This window comes from Mixophyes fleayi, chromosome 3 (genome assembly GCF_038048845.1).
Source record: "Mixophyes fleayi isolate aMixFle1 chromosome 3, aMixFle1.hap1, whole genome shotgun sequence".
In the NCBI taxonomy this organism is placed as follows: domain Eukaryota; kingdom Metazoa; phylum Chordata; class Amphibia; order Anura; family Limnodynastidae; genus Mixophyes; species Mixophyes fleayi.
The window spans coordinates 38,792,079-38,805,884 of NC_134404.1; the positions used below are offsets into that span (position 1 = coordinate 38,792,079).

At 44.3% G+C, this 13,806-nt stretch overlaps 1 protein-coding gene across 4 annotated transcripts in view; it reads left to right on the forward strand.

The window, feature by feature from the left end:
• The first annotated feature begins 2,229 nt into the window (after positions 1–2,229).
• The window catches only part of PUM2 (pumilio RNA binding family member 2), a 56,706-nt gene continuing 45,129 nt past the window's right edge, over positions 2,230–13,806 (forward strand). For all 4 annotated transcript variants that reach the window (XM_075201383.1, XM_075201382.1, XM_075201384.1 and 1 more), the window contains exon 1: positions 2,230–2,368. The gene's annotated coding sequence lies outside the window, so the exon portion shown is untranslated. The remainder of the gene's footprint in view (positions 2,369–13,806) is intronic.

Consider the following 13,806-nt stretch of genomic DNA (forward strand, 5'->3'; position numbering starts at 1 on the left):
TTTACAAATACTCAAGTACTGTAGATCAGGCTCCAGCCATTACTTTCAGTGGATGCCATTTGCATCATCTAGACATACTTTTCAGTGGAAAGCACATTTATATCTGTTAATGGTATTAAAACCTTTAAAATACGTGGACAAGATACATGGAACAAAGACTGCCCAGATATCCCTTTGTTTTCATAGTTTACTTAAGACATAAAGGAGTCTGAAATCAGTAAAAGGGGAAGCGGTTTATCCACAAGAGAGAACATGGAGGACTTTGAACAGGTGTTTTTACTTTTGTCAGTATGCATAATCTAATCATGTTCCACAACTACTTGTGCAAAGTGTCTGCATTTAGGCACTTACTAAGAGCAGAATGTGAGCAGGAATATGTGTATGTGTAAAATAGATGCAATTGTGCAAAAATGATGCACTGTGCTATTTTATAAATAACCCTATTTGTGTTAAAAGCTCATGAAAAAGTACATTTTGTTTTCTTTAAAAAACACACAAATGTTTTAGGTCAAATTAACGCAGGAATGCAGATCCTGAATTCTAAAGTGTTCACAAGACACACTTAGACCAAGGTTATTATTATCATCGTTTATAAGGCACCACAAATGGTCTGCAGTGCCGTGCATAGGGGATGAACAGAGTACATATTTAACAGTATTACACAATGCACAGACAGATAGGAATAACATATAATTACACAATACAAAGTTATACAACGGCCAGTCAACAACGAATTAACAGAATATAAACAGGGAACATAAAACTGCAGAGCCAACTATTGACAAGACAGTGAGCATAAGTGTTACGTAGCACCCTCGTGAGGTAGGCCTAAGCCTAAGAGCTCGAGTAACACTGCTGGGGAGACAGGCCTAGCGGTGCGATGGTAGGAAAGAAAATACAAGGAAATAGGGTCCTGCTCGTCAGAGCTTACATCCTAGGGGAAAGGGGGAGACACAAATTGGGTGGCACCGAGTGAGGATTATAGATGGTAGCATAGGCAGAGACGCTAGGAGGAAGAGGGTCGATAGGCTTGAATGATGAGACGAGTTTTGAGGGCAGGTTTGAAGCCTTGGATTAGTGGCTATTCTCAAAGGGCGAGGAAGTGCGTTCCACAAGTCAGTATGGTAAATTCCTGGAGGTGGGAGTGTGAAAAGGTAGTGTAGTAGTGAGATGGCGGTCATTGGCAGAGCGTAGGGAGTGGGAGTGTGGGTAGAAATGAGGCTGGAGATGTAGGGGGAGAGGAGTGGCTCTGCGCTTTGTAGGTGAGTTTCAACTTGATTCTGTAGATGGAGAGTAAGAGTAGCGACTGGCAGCGAGGGTCAGCAGATGTAGAGCTGTGAGAGATAAAAATAAGGCGGGCAGCAGCGTTAAAACTAATGAGAGGCGAGGCAGGGGTAAGGTAGGCCAGAGAGGATGAGGTTACAGTAGTATAGACAAGAGATTACAGGAATGAATGAATGAGAGTTTTGGTTTCTTCCAAGACGAGAAAAGGACAGATCCTGGAGTTGTTCCGGAGGTGGAAGCGGCAGGATTTGGAGAGGGAATGATTATAGTGGGAGTAAAGGAAACTAAGTTGCCAGTATATGTCCAATTTGGATCCTGTTTTAATATCCAGAACTACTTTAGGCTAGGCTGTACTTCTTGTATTTAATGCAACCTCGCCTAGTGTCCCCAAGGTCATGTAACCATAACACAATAGAATTTACTTATTTATTTATATTGGTAAAACTGATAAACCAATCTCCATACCCAAAACCACATTGAGCCGCGCTATAGATTCAGTTGCATTAACGCAGGGCAACCCCACCTCTGTGCATGGGAGCTGTGAAACTGGGTTGCCAACCCATGACATGCTTTTTACACACGTGTTAATATGTAGGAACAGTGCAACATTTTTACTGCCACCTTTTTTTTTATAAGATTACATAGATAATATAAAAATGTGAAACTATCTAGGGAATAACAGGGGGAGTGGGGTCAGGAAAATTAAAATAAATGTGGCAAAACCCTATTAAGCTCCAAAACCATTGGTGGATGCTAGATGTAACTTCTTTTAGTGTACGACTGATGCAATATCTGCACTGATGTCCATGCACTATAGTGACTTGTATGTATACATGAGGTTATTGTGTGTGATGAGGCAGCCACAAGTGTCTGGCACAATGCAGGAAGTGAGGATGGCTCAGGTAGTGGCTGCATGGAGGAGGTGCCTCCCCCCTCTCTCCCAGGCTGCAGTGCGCACTAGGAGGAGGTGCAGCTCTTGGGCCGCCGCTCTCCTCGCCATGTTGCAGTGAATCGGGGCCCTCCAGCTTCCAGCGTCCGTATATGCGTCCCGACCCTCGCTCTGGAGCTGTCACCGAGCCAGGCGGTGAGTATCCGGCAGGCGCACGAAACTGAGCCCGGGGCGCGGGGAGGTCGGTGCAGGCCGCGCTGGGCCCGGCCAGGAAGGGGAGGGGGGCAGATCCTTGTACTGTGTTGGGAAGCCGATCCTTGTACTGTGTGGGGAAGCCGAGGGTCTGCCTGGGGGGGTAGCCCAGGACCCTCTCAGTGTACGTTACGGGGGGTGATGTGACAAATGATTCTCCTTATTGGGAGGTGTTCTTGTACAGCTTTGTGTTTTAATGCCCAAGAAGGGAGTCTGCTTGAAATTCTGTGGGTGAGAGGTCCTGTCCAATAATGTAGAGAGGAGATTGTGCCTTAAAATCTTAGTTTCTGAGAGGGGGCTCCTGCCTAGGACGGCGCCCTGGCGGGGAGGTGGGCTCCTGCCTAGGACGGCGCCCTGGCGGGGAGGTGGGCTCCTGCCTAGGACGGCGCCCTGGCGGGGAGGTGGGCTCCTGCCCAGGACGGCGCCCTGGCGGGGAGGTGGGCTCCTGCCTAGGACGGCGCCCTGGCGGGGAGGTGGGCTCCTGCCTAGGACGGCGCCCTGGCGGGGAGGTGGGCTCCTGCCCAGGACGGCGCCCTGGCGGGGAGGTGGGCTCCTGCCCAGGACGGCGCCCTGGCGGGGAGGTGGGCTCCTGCCCAGGACGGCGCCCTGGCGGGGAGGTGGGCTCCTGCCCAGGACGGCGCCCTGGCGGGGAGGGGGGCTCCTGCCCAGGACGGCGCCCTGGCGGGGAGGGGGGCTCCTGCCCAGGCGGGGAGGGGGTTCCTGCACAGGAGGGTGCCTTGGCGGGGAGGGGGCACCTGCCCAGGAGGGCGCCCTGGCGGGGAGGGGGCTCCTGCCCAGGCGGGGAGGGGGCACCTGCCAGCTTTTTGTTTTGGGGAGGAAGGGACTCTGTCTAATATTACACATAGGAAATTGTGCATTTCAAATTTCACTTGTGGAGAGGGGGCTTCTGCCCAGGACAGCATCTGCTGGTGGGGATTGGGGTTCCTGCCCAGGGCGACCCTCTGTGATAACTGCAGGGTTATCAGGAAGTTGGCCTGATATTGAACTTTGTGTGGCCCTATAATGAACCCCATGGCTGATGAAAATCAAATGGAGATCAGTTGGATCTTTATCAAACATAATTGTAAATTTGGTTGGAAGATGAGTGGAGGTGATCTCTATAGACTTGGTTGTATGATCACCCAGTTTGGATTCCTTAAAACGGTTGGCCAAATTTCTGGAAGTCAAGTGTCGGCATTAATGTGTGGCCGGCATTACCAAATGTACTCTCAGAATACGACTACAGAATCAACATACTTAGAAATAGTGGAACATACTTAGAAATAGTGATCCTGTTTGCAGTTACATGAATTATTAGTCGATCCACCCTTGAAGTCAACACCATGAAAAAGTGGAGATGTTGCCTATAGCAACAAGTCAGATTCTAGCTGTCGTTTTGTAGAATGTGCTAAATAAATAACTAGATTCTGATTGGTTGCTATAGGCAACTTTTTCAAACCCGCAGTTTAGTAAATTTACCCCCATGAGTACTGACTGCGATTCTCATAGTGATCTGTAGATCACAATTCAGAGATTCACACGTGCTGCATACACCATTTGTTGAAATCCGTGCAGAGCAACACACACTTTGCTCTACAGTTGTCCTGAGTACTTGCTCTGAATACATTCAGACATGCGTTTTCTCTGCGATCGTGTTCTGTTGAGCTGAGTTTAAGGATTACTCTTGCCTATTAAGGCAAGCTGGCCTTAACCAGTATTGAATGTGAAAGCAGGATAAACGATAAATTCTGGTAAACAGTACATGTCCTGTTTTCAGTGTTAATCCTGCGTTTGCATTGAATGATGGTTTGTACTGACCGGTTTAGCTTCAGTGCTCCCAGTTTTGATGCTAGACGCATCTGGGAAAGAGTTTGTGTATGTTATTCCTTAAGCAGGTTTTACTTGTTGACTTATTTTCAGAGCTTACCTTCTAGACAGGTACAGTCGATTTTATATTAAGGTATCATGTGTCTGAAAATAAACAATTGTGTATTATGTCGTACACTGCACACTGATAAGTGGAGGAAGGGGTGAGAGTGTGTCTAATGCTCTGTATAATTAGAGTATTTGCACTTTGTATTTACTTGCTGTGGTATGTGCTTTAGTTAGAAACTTTTCATGTTAGTTTACTCTTTTGTTTGTTTGTGATTCTTTGTCTCTTCATCTGTTTAGGGTCTACTTTTTTTCAATAACTACATTACTTACTTTCAAAGTCACAACATGTATAACTTTTTGTTTTTCTGTAGTAGACTCATAACTGTATTTACAGCAGTATTTGTAGAATAGAATTTTGGTGATTGTCATTTCACATAGTATAATGTTCTATGCTGTACTAATCTACTTCCTTCTCTTAACCTGCAGCTTTTTGCCTGTTAAACGAGTGTCCAAGCCCTGTCTTGAGTTATGCATAAGTTATCTTGCTCGTGAATTGTTTTGTTTAGTCTGCTTTGAAAGTAATGTCTGCGAGGGCTATTTTTAAATAGTATTGTTATGTTTGCAGTTCTTGTGTTCAAGGTGGTCTTAAACGATTGTTGATGCAGTGGCCTATGTAGATTAATAATACAGTATGCCAAATTTAGGCAACCTGTGGATGTTGAGCTATAGGGACACTACAAGTCGCAGCAGGCCATGCCAACCAGCAGATGACAAAGGTATACAGGCATTTGTGGTTTCGCAACAGCTGGAAAGTCACTGGTTGCTTAAGCTGAGTACACACTACAGAATTTTCCACCAACTTTTTATGCCGATCGATGGTCCATGGACTGCATACACACTAGCCTTGTTTTAGACGATAAAGGGAATAGCGGACTTTTTACAGCCATGTTGTCGTGAGCAATGATTGCAATTTCGTTGTGGATCGGTCAGAAGTTTATACACACTACAGGGATTGGAACGAAAATATTTAACGGTACGACCAACCAAATGAGGCGACAATCGTCCATTTGGGCAGACTTTCGACCATCGTGTCACAACACACACTGACCCGACTTTTGAACGAGCGGTCGTATGTCGGCTGCTTGAACCGATTATTGGACAAAAACCCTGTATTGTGTACCCAGCTTTAGTAGTCTGCGTCCATTAATCAAAGGCGACACCGTAATTCATTATTGCTTCTACAGACAGGTAGGAGTTAACACCTCTTGTGGTACTTTCAGTTTCATTGTGTAGGATCTTTTAATGCAGCAGTAAAATCAATCACCCCAGTTTTTGCTGAAATATGGATAATCCTCTACGTTCCCGCTTACCCAATTCTGCCAATAGGTTATAATGGAGGATGTTGGGAGTGTCAGTCCGACAAACGCTAGGCTGTATGTTATCACTTAAGTGCTAGCACCTTGTGTTGTGGATGCCAGAATTCAATCTGCAATTTTGTCGCTTTCCAATTAGGATAATTGACTGTTAATTGGCTTAACGGAATTCTTTGCACTCAAGTGTTTTCCATCTTTTGTATTGTGCAGTTTCGCTGGTATTTCTTACACTCAAAATAACTCACAAAGGGAACTAGGGGGGGGTTGTATTTTTTTTTTGTATTTATCAGAGGTCAGCAGACTTTTTTAGCATGTACTTGTCTGTAAACCACACTGCCCACGTTTCTGTTGCAAAAGTATATAAGTTTTGGGTTGCAGAGCAATAAAGGAGGTAATATGGTTGTACTTAGGGCCATGTAGGCACATTTCTGTGGATATACTCATTGGCAGAGTAGATAACCCTTCTTCTATAGTTGTCATGAGTGTGTTTGCGTGTATGCATATTTAGTGAGTAATGTCAAAATTGTCCAGATTGCTTTAGGTTACGTCGTTCTTGGATATTGTGTTTTAATAGATCCTTTTTCAGCCCAGAAGATATGATATGAAGGGAAATGTATAATAAGAGTTTTGAAACTTTTATTTATTTTTTGTTATTCCTGTGGCTGATAATAGTGGATCGCCAATAAATTAATTAATATATATTTATATCATCATCATCATTTATTTATATAGCGCCACTAATTCTGCAGCGCTGTACAGAGAACTCATTCACATCAGTTCCTGCCCCATTGGAGCTTACCGTCTAAATTCTCTAATATAGACTCACACACACACAGACAGACAGAGACTAGGGTCAATTTTGATAGCAGCCAATTAACCTACCAGTATGTTTTTGGAGTGTGGGAGGAAACTGGAGCACCTGGAGGAAACCCACGCAAACACAGGGAGAACAAACAAACTCCACACAGATAAGGCCATGGTTGGGAATCGAACTCGTGACCCCAGTGCTGCAAGGCAGAAGTGCTAACCACTAGGCCACTGTACTGCCCACAATTATAGCAAGAGTGTAACTTATGTTTAAAAACATTTTAAAATGTTTTCTTTTCAGCAAATAAAAAGTAACACATTATGTATCGAATTATATAAATATAATGGCTGCCTGCATAGCTGATCTCACACTTTAATGAGGACTGGTTCTAAAATGTCCGAATTTTCCATGTTACAAAGTTGATATATATATATTTCTTTTAATTGGGTCTCTGAATGTGTTAAAAGCTTTCTGATCTGTGATAAGAACAACTGGTTCTAACTTTGATCCACAATACCCGTCCTTTTGCCATTGTCTTTGATCTATGGGATTATTTCCCCAGTATAGTTTATTGGGGCGGGGAGAAGATTCTGTCTATGGTGTTTAGTGTGTGGGAAGCTGCTTCCTGCTCAGGATGGGGTTCCAATAAGAATGGACCTTAATGAGGGGGCTGCTTCTGCTTCGAATGTGGTTTTTTTTTAGCAGGATTTGCAGAATTCCCTTATCCTGAGCTGTTATAGTGGGATTCCTGCTGTTTCAATAACTAGAGGGAGGAAAATGAAATTATTGTATTTATAGTACAATTGTATTATCAGCAAATAAAAAAAAGATACATAATGTGTTACTTTTTATTTGCTGAAAAGAAAACATTTTAAAATGTTTTTAAACATAAGTTCATCATCATCATCATCATCAACATTTATTTATATAGCGCCAGCAAATTCCGTAGCATAAGTTACACTCTTGCTGTTAATACATTGAGTATGTTGGGGCTTATAATCTTTTTAAGCATGTATTTAAAAGTAAAGGTTTTTAGTTTTTTGTTTTTTTTTGTATATTTTCATCATCAAGATCAACATTTATTTATATAGCGCCAGAAAATTCCGGAGCGCTTTACAATTGGTATATTTTGATGTTGACGAGTGCAACCGACAAGATAATCTAGTACATTATAGTATATATGACCTAGTATACTATATTGTATATGACCTATGATTGTTGTTATGTATGTTTTATGCTCTAGGAATGTAGTGGGAATGGTTGTATGGCGTGTTCCATTTATTACCAGCTCCCACTGGCAGGCTTTAGGCTGGTGATCGGCTTTGACGTGGTAACAAACACCAGCGGTCGGGAGAGGTTTGGGGTCAACGGAGGACACTCCCATGACCCAGTGAACTCAATAGAGCAGGCAACGCCCAAACGATGACAATGACTCTCCCAACCACAGCCGAAAGTGTGTAGATTCCATCCCATCCCCACTTACTAGAGGTACCGGGATATTCTGCCAGTCATACACGTGTTATAACCACATGCTGGGCTCTGCAGAGCCCTTATGTGTCTATATGACCTTTGTTTCAGTTTCCACTTGAATGTTAATCTTTGTATCTTTTACTAACTGCAAGTGTTGTGCTTTCGTAAAGTCCGTCTTACAACAATTGTAGAGGTGGAATCAGGTATCACATAGGAGGCAGCTTACGATTTGAAGAAGCCAGCAAAGAGTTGCAAACACCAATATTTATTTTTAACATAGCTACGGCACAACATGTAGACACCAGACATTTTTTTTTTTGAGACGGACTCTCCTTGGGTTTTTGTCTTGCCAGGAATATTTGTGTGTATCTTTCTCTACATCAGGGACAAAAACAAACAAACAAAAAAATGCACTTGCGCAACTGTAAACCACTTGGCTCACCTTTGTCAGCTGGTTTGCCGGTGGTCTGGTGGTATTATTACTAAGGCTGAAGTTGCAATCTTCAGATTATCTGCATCATTTCCTCCCCATCTGGCAGTGGCTGTGAAGTCATTTATTTTAGGGTTTGTGATTCGGTGTCTAAACTATTTTCACAAAAGCCTTTGTAACTTGTAAAAAAGAAAAAGAAAAAAATGAGTTGTATTTGGGATTTGCTGTTTTTGTGCATCAGAGAGCGGCCTGGTGTGTTTAGGAGAGTCCTTTGTTGGTCTACGCTTCTTGTTCCTTTTTCTTGTTGTTATAAAAGCTATTTCAGTAAAGCATTTAGTGGCTTTCACTTGTGGCCATTTCAGTGGCTTTAGGTAGCTATAATACATCTTAGGCCTTTTTCACAAAGGCGTTGAAATCGTACATTTTGTATGAGGTTTGAAGTGTTTTTTTAAAAAAAATAAAAGATCAGACCAGTGTTTTTTGAAACAGCTATTGTTTATTTTTGCATTGTTTAAATCTCTATTTTGATTTACACTTTCCCCACTATAAAATAGATGCAGTTAAGTCATCATCATCTGTTTATATAGCGCTACTAATTCCGCAGCGCTGTACAGAGAACTCTCTCACATCAGTCCCTGCCCCATTTGAGCTTAGTCTTAATTCCCTAACATACACCCAACAGAACGAGAGAGACTAAGGGCAATTTAATAGCAGCCAGTTAACCTACTAGTATGTTATTGGAGTGTGGGAGGAAACCGGAGGACCTGGAGGAAACCCACGCAAATACGGGAAGAACATACAAACTCCACACAGATAAGGCCATGGTCGGGAATTGAACTAATGACTCCAGTGCTGTGAGACAGAAGTGCTAACCACTAAACCACTGTGCTGCCTTTCTCAAATATGTTTCTGCTAAAAAGAAATCAATTTAACCATATGACTTTTCTGCAGACATGTGAAATTTGTCAGCTTGTACCCAGGAAGCAGCCAGTGTTTAGTTGTGGCACTCGCGTGCACCCAGGAAGTAGCCAGTGTCTAGTTGTGGCGCTTGCGTGTACCCAGGAAGTAGCCAGTGTCTTGTTGTGGCGCTCGCGTGCACCCAAGAATTAGCCAGTGTTTAGTTGTGGCGCTCGCGTGCACCCAGGAAGTAGCCAGTGTTTAGTTGTGGCGCTCGCGTGCACCCAGGAAGTAGCCAGTGTCTAGTTGTGGCGCTCGCGTGCACCCAGGAAGTAGCCAGTGTCTAGTTGTGGCGCTTGCGTGCACCCAGGAAGTAGCCAGTGTCTTGTTGTGGCGCTCGCGTGCACCCAAGAATTAGCCAGTGTTTAGTTGTGGCGCTCGCGTGCACCCAAGAATTAGCCAGTGTTTAGTTGTGGCGCTCGCGTGCACCCAGGAATTAGCCAGTGTTTAGTTGTGGCACTCGCGTGCACCCAGGAAGTAGCCAGTGTCTTGTTGTGGCGCTCGCGTGCACCCAAGAATTAGCCAGTGTTTAGTTGTGGCGCTCGCGTGCACCCAGGAAGTAGCCAGTGTTTAGTTGTGGCGCTCGCGTGCACCCAGGAAGTAGCCAGTGTTTAGTTGTGGCGCTCGCGTGCACCCAAGAAGTAGCCAGTGTCTAGTTGTGGCGCTTGCGTGCACCCAGGAAGTAGCCAGTGTCTTGTTGTGGCGCTCGCGTGCACCCAAGAATTAGCCAGTGTTTAGTTGTGGCGCTCGCGTGCACCCAGGAATTAGCCAGTGTTTAGTTGTGGCGCTCGCGTGCACCCAGGAAGCAGCCAGTGTCTTGTGGCACTCGTGTGCACTCAGGAAGCAGCCAGTGTCTTGTTGTGGCGCTCGCGTGCACCCAGGAATTAGCCAGTGTCTTGTTGTGCCGCTCGCGTGCACACAGGAATTAGCCAGTGTCTTGTTGTGCCGCTCGCGTGCACCCAGGAAGTAGCCAGTGTCTAGTTGTGGCGCTTGCGCGCACACAGGAATTAGCCAGTGTCTTGTTGTGGCGCTCGCGTGCACCCAGGAAGTAGCCAGTGTCTAGTTGTGGCGCTTGCGCGCACACAGGAATTAGCCAGTGTCTTGTTGTGGCGCTCGCGTGCACCCAGGAAGCAGCCAGTGTCTTGTTGTGGCGCTCGCGTGCACCCAGGAAGCAGCCAGTGTCTTGTTGTGGCGCTCGCGTGCACACAGAAATTAGCCAGTGTCTTGTTGTGGCGCTCGCGTGCACCCAGGAAGCAGTCAGTGTCTTGTTGTGTCACATGACAAATACTGAAATTAGTCACCAATACATTTCACTGTTAATCCATCTAAAAGAGAAAACACTGGATACCTAAATTGAAGAGGAAGTAAAGCCACTATTTGACATTATTATGTATCAATGGATGCTGAACAATACATATTATTGGAGAGGTTTTTTTTTTTTATAACTAAATATATCCTCCATGCTCTCTTTCACTCCACTGCAGCAGGTTGGGAGAGAGGTGCTGCTCTAAGTAGGCACAGTTTGAGTGACAGCTTTGCAGCCTTGTGCGAGCATGCACTCTGTCTTGGCGGATTTATACTCGAGGGGCCAGTGAAGTCACATCAACTAAAATTACTGCATTCTCTGCTTTTTGACCTGTATGAGATCCCATCAGGACCCTGTCGTAAATATGTAGGAGGAGCTCCAGCTGTCTGTAATGGACTGAGAAGCTAACACTTTACTTCTCATCAGAGCAGAGCTGTAAAGTCAGATTAACACTCAGCACTAAGTGTAGTTTACGGTCATTCATATTTCATAATAGTTTGCGGGTTCATTGCTACTTTTAAACATAACGCTAATATTTTGAAACGCAAAGTTATATGTCCTATAGCCAGTGTCTCATATAGCACCTAGTTTAATAATCCACACACAGGACACTTGATATGGAACTATATAGTCTGGTGACGTGGACAACATGTAGGAACCAGCCAGGGTGTTGTATGAGGCCAGCGTTCGCCCTATTCATAGACTCTTAGAGGAAATAAAGCCTAATAAGAGAAAAAAAAAAGTTTATCCTTCTCCATAACCTTTTGTCTTCTGGCAGATCCACAAAGTGACCCAAATACTGATTTAATATCTGAGCCACCTAACAATATGTTCTGGCCGGGGATCCAATCTTAACACAATTTGGTCTGACATCTCTTGCTAAGTACAATGTCATGTCTTCCACATAAACATTTGAGCAGTAAGATTCCTCTTTGTATTCTGTAATTTATACTTGTGGCAGTGTAGTTGTACAATGGTTGGAATTGCAGCCTCCTAGTCAGGGCCGGTGACCCTCTGCCCAGAGTTAGCGCATGTGCCGCTACCCCATAACGCCTTGCTTGTTCCTGTACCTGCTCTGTTCCGGTTGGATACTCGGAATCTTAAGGGGCTGGACACACACGCACCGGAACAATATTTGTTTTCTGCATTGGTGGGGTGCCCGGGCTCTACCGGCCCTGCTCACAGTGCTGGGGCATTGGGTTTTACGCCAATAGGATACTGGACTTTGTACTCTGGGGTTCACATAGGTTTCATCTCACAGTCCAAGGGCACTGTTGAGATGTGTGTCTGTGGTCGGGGGAAAATTAGAGTGTAAGCTCTGGTTGCACAGCACTGCAGAATATAACTAATGGCTGATAGATAATGGAAGTGCTGAGCTCCATACACCCTTGTGTGGAGTGTGGGGGGGTTGGAATAGAGTCTCCCATACAACACTTTCAGATGTAACGTACAGCCTCATTCAGGTGGGAAAATGTTAGTCCTTTCCTCTGAGTGTGGTTTATTTCTATCATGTCTTACATAGGAGGCCTAAAATATAAAACACAATTACGTGGCCTAACTTGGCCAGTCTGTTAGCATTTCTGCCCTGAAAGCTACAGCCGAAGGCACAATAACAACAGTTTCTTGTGTTAATCACCAGAAGACTCTGCATTATAATGAGCTGGTAAAACACAAATTCAAGTTTGATTTATTTAAAAATCTTATTGTAACATTCCCAAGCAATCTCTGACAGCCCAGCTCCTCACTATAGCCTGTCCTTCCCCCACCTGATACTACTCCCTCTGCTCGTTCCACCTCCACTCTGTGTTCCTCTAGTTCCTATTGTCTCACCATTGCCCTCTCCCTCTAGACTGTGAGCTCAGAATCAGAGCCCTCTCTGTCTGATGTCTGTACCTCCTTCGTACGTCTCTCATGTACGAAGACTGTCTGAGACTGTCCGACGCTGCAGAGTTCAATCAAGCTGGATAGAATTGGTCTCTTCCTACCACCGTCCTCAGCCAGTTCTTATTAGTGTGGGACGTTGATGTAGGTGAGGGAGGCTGAGAGACGGATAGAGAGAGTGTGCTGGACAGCCAATCATTTACATTCTAGACTTCCTATCTGTGTAGGACAGGCCGATAAGGCCCTGCACACCTTGTCAGCCATAGTCTGCCCTTCTGCTAGCAGAGCATGCTGGGGTTTGTAGTTCCACAATACCCGAAGAGCCACAGGTTGGCCAGGCCTGGTGTAGGGAGTGGATTTGGAGGGTACAAAACCCAAAGGACCAAATGTTTACTTTTTAATCGTTGTCCTTATTTTTAAGTAATTTCCCACCTTCAAATTATTTTTTGTTTATTTACCTGTGTATGCACGCCTACCAATTCTACCACATACTGTGCTCCTTCCTCTCTTTGCTTTTCAACCACACATTTATATCTGGGGTGTGCAGGATAATTTTGTTCAGAAAACAGTCATTCAAATCTAAGAGCCAGCAGGATCTTTATAAGCAGCCAGTGAATAAATAAGAGGGACTTGCCAAAAGTTATACAACAGCAATCATTATTTGTTTCCTTTCTTAAGTTGCTCTGTGATACGACCCAAAGTCCTCTGGATACAGTTGTATCCAAAGCAGAACATTGTCTAATCCCAGGATAATGAAAATAATTAGGTCTGTGCTCTTTAGCCATGTATTTGTAACATTAGGCAGCAGCAGGAAAGAGGAAGCCATGTATGAATGAGAAGACACAGGGGGGGGGGGGAAGCCCATAAATTACTCATCTGAGAAGTAAAAAAAAATAAAGCCCAAATGTCAGGATGGTGATTGGTCCACTTAACACATTTATGTGGGAAAACAAGTTTGTTGAGTAAATACCACTTTTATTTCATATGAATGGACAACTGCATTATAACATGGCTATTGCTCGGCATGCTATATTTCATTGTCACTATGTATGTGCATCCGCTCTGTATCACGTCTCTTGCATCATAGATGTATGTAGTTCTCAGTTGGCCTGCTTTTATTTGTGAAGCATTGAAGAGATCAGGGGCCTGATTCATTAAAGATCTTAACTTAAGAAGTATCTTATTTCAGTCTCCTGGACAAAACCATGTTACAATGCAAGGGGTGCAAATTAGTTTTCTGTTTTGCACATAAGTTCAATACGGACTGTTTTTTCATGTAGC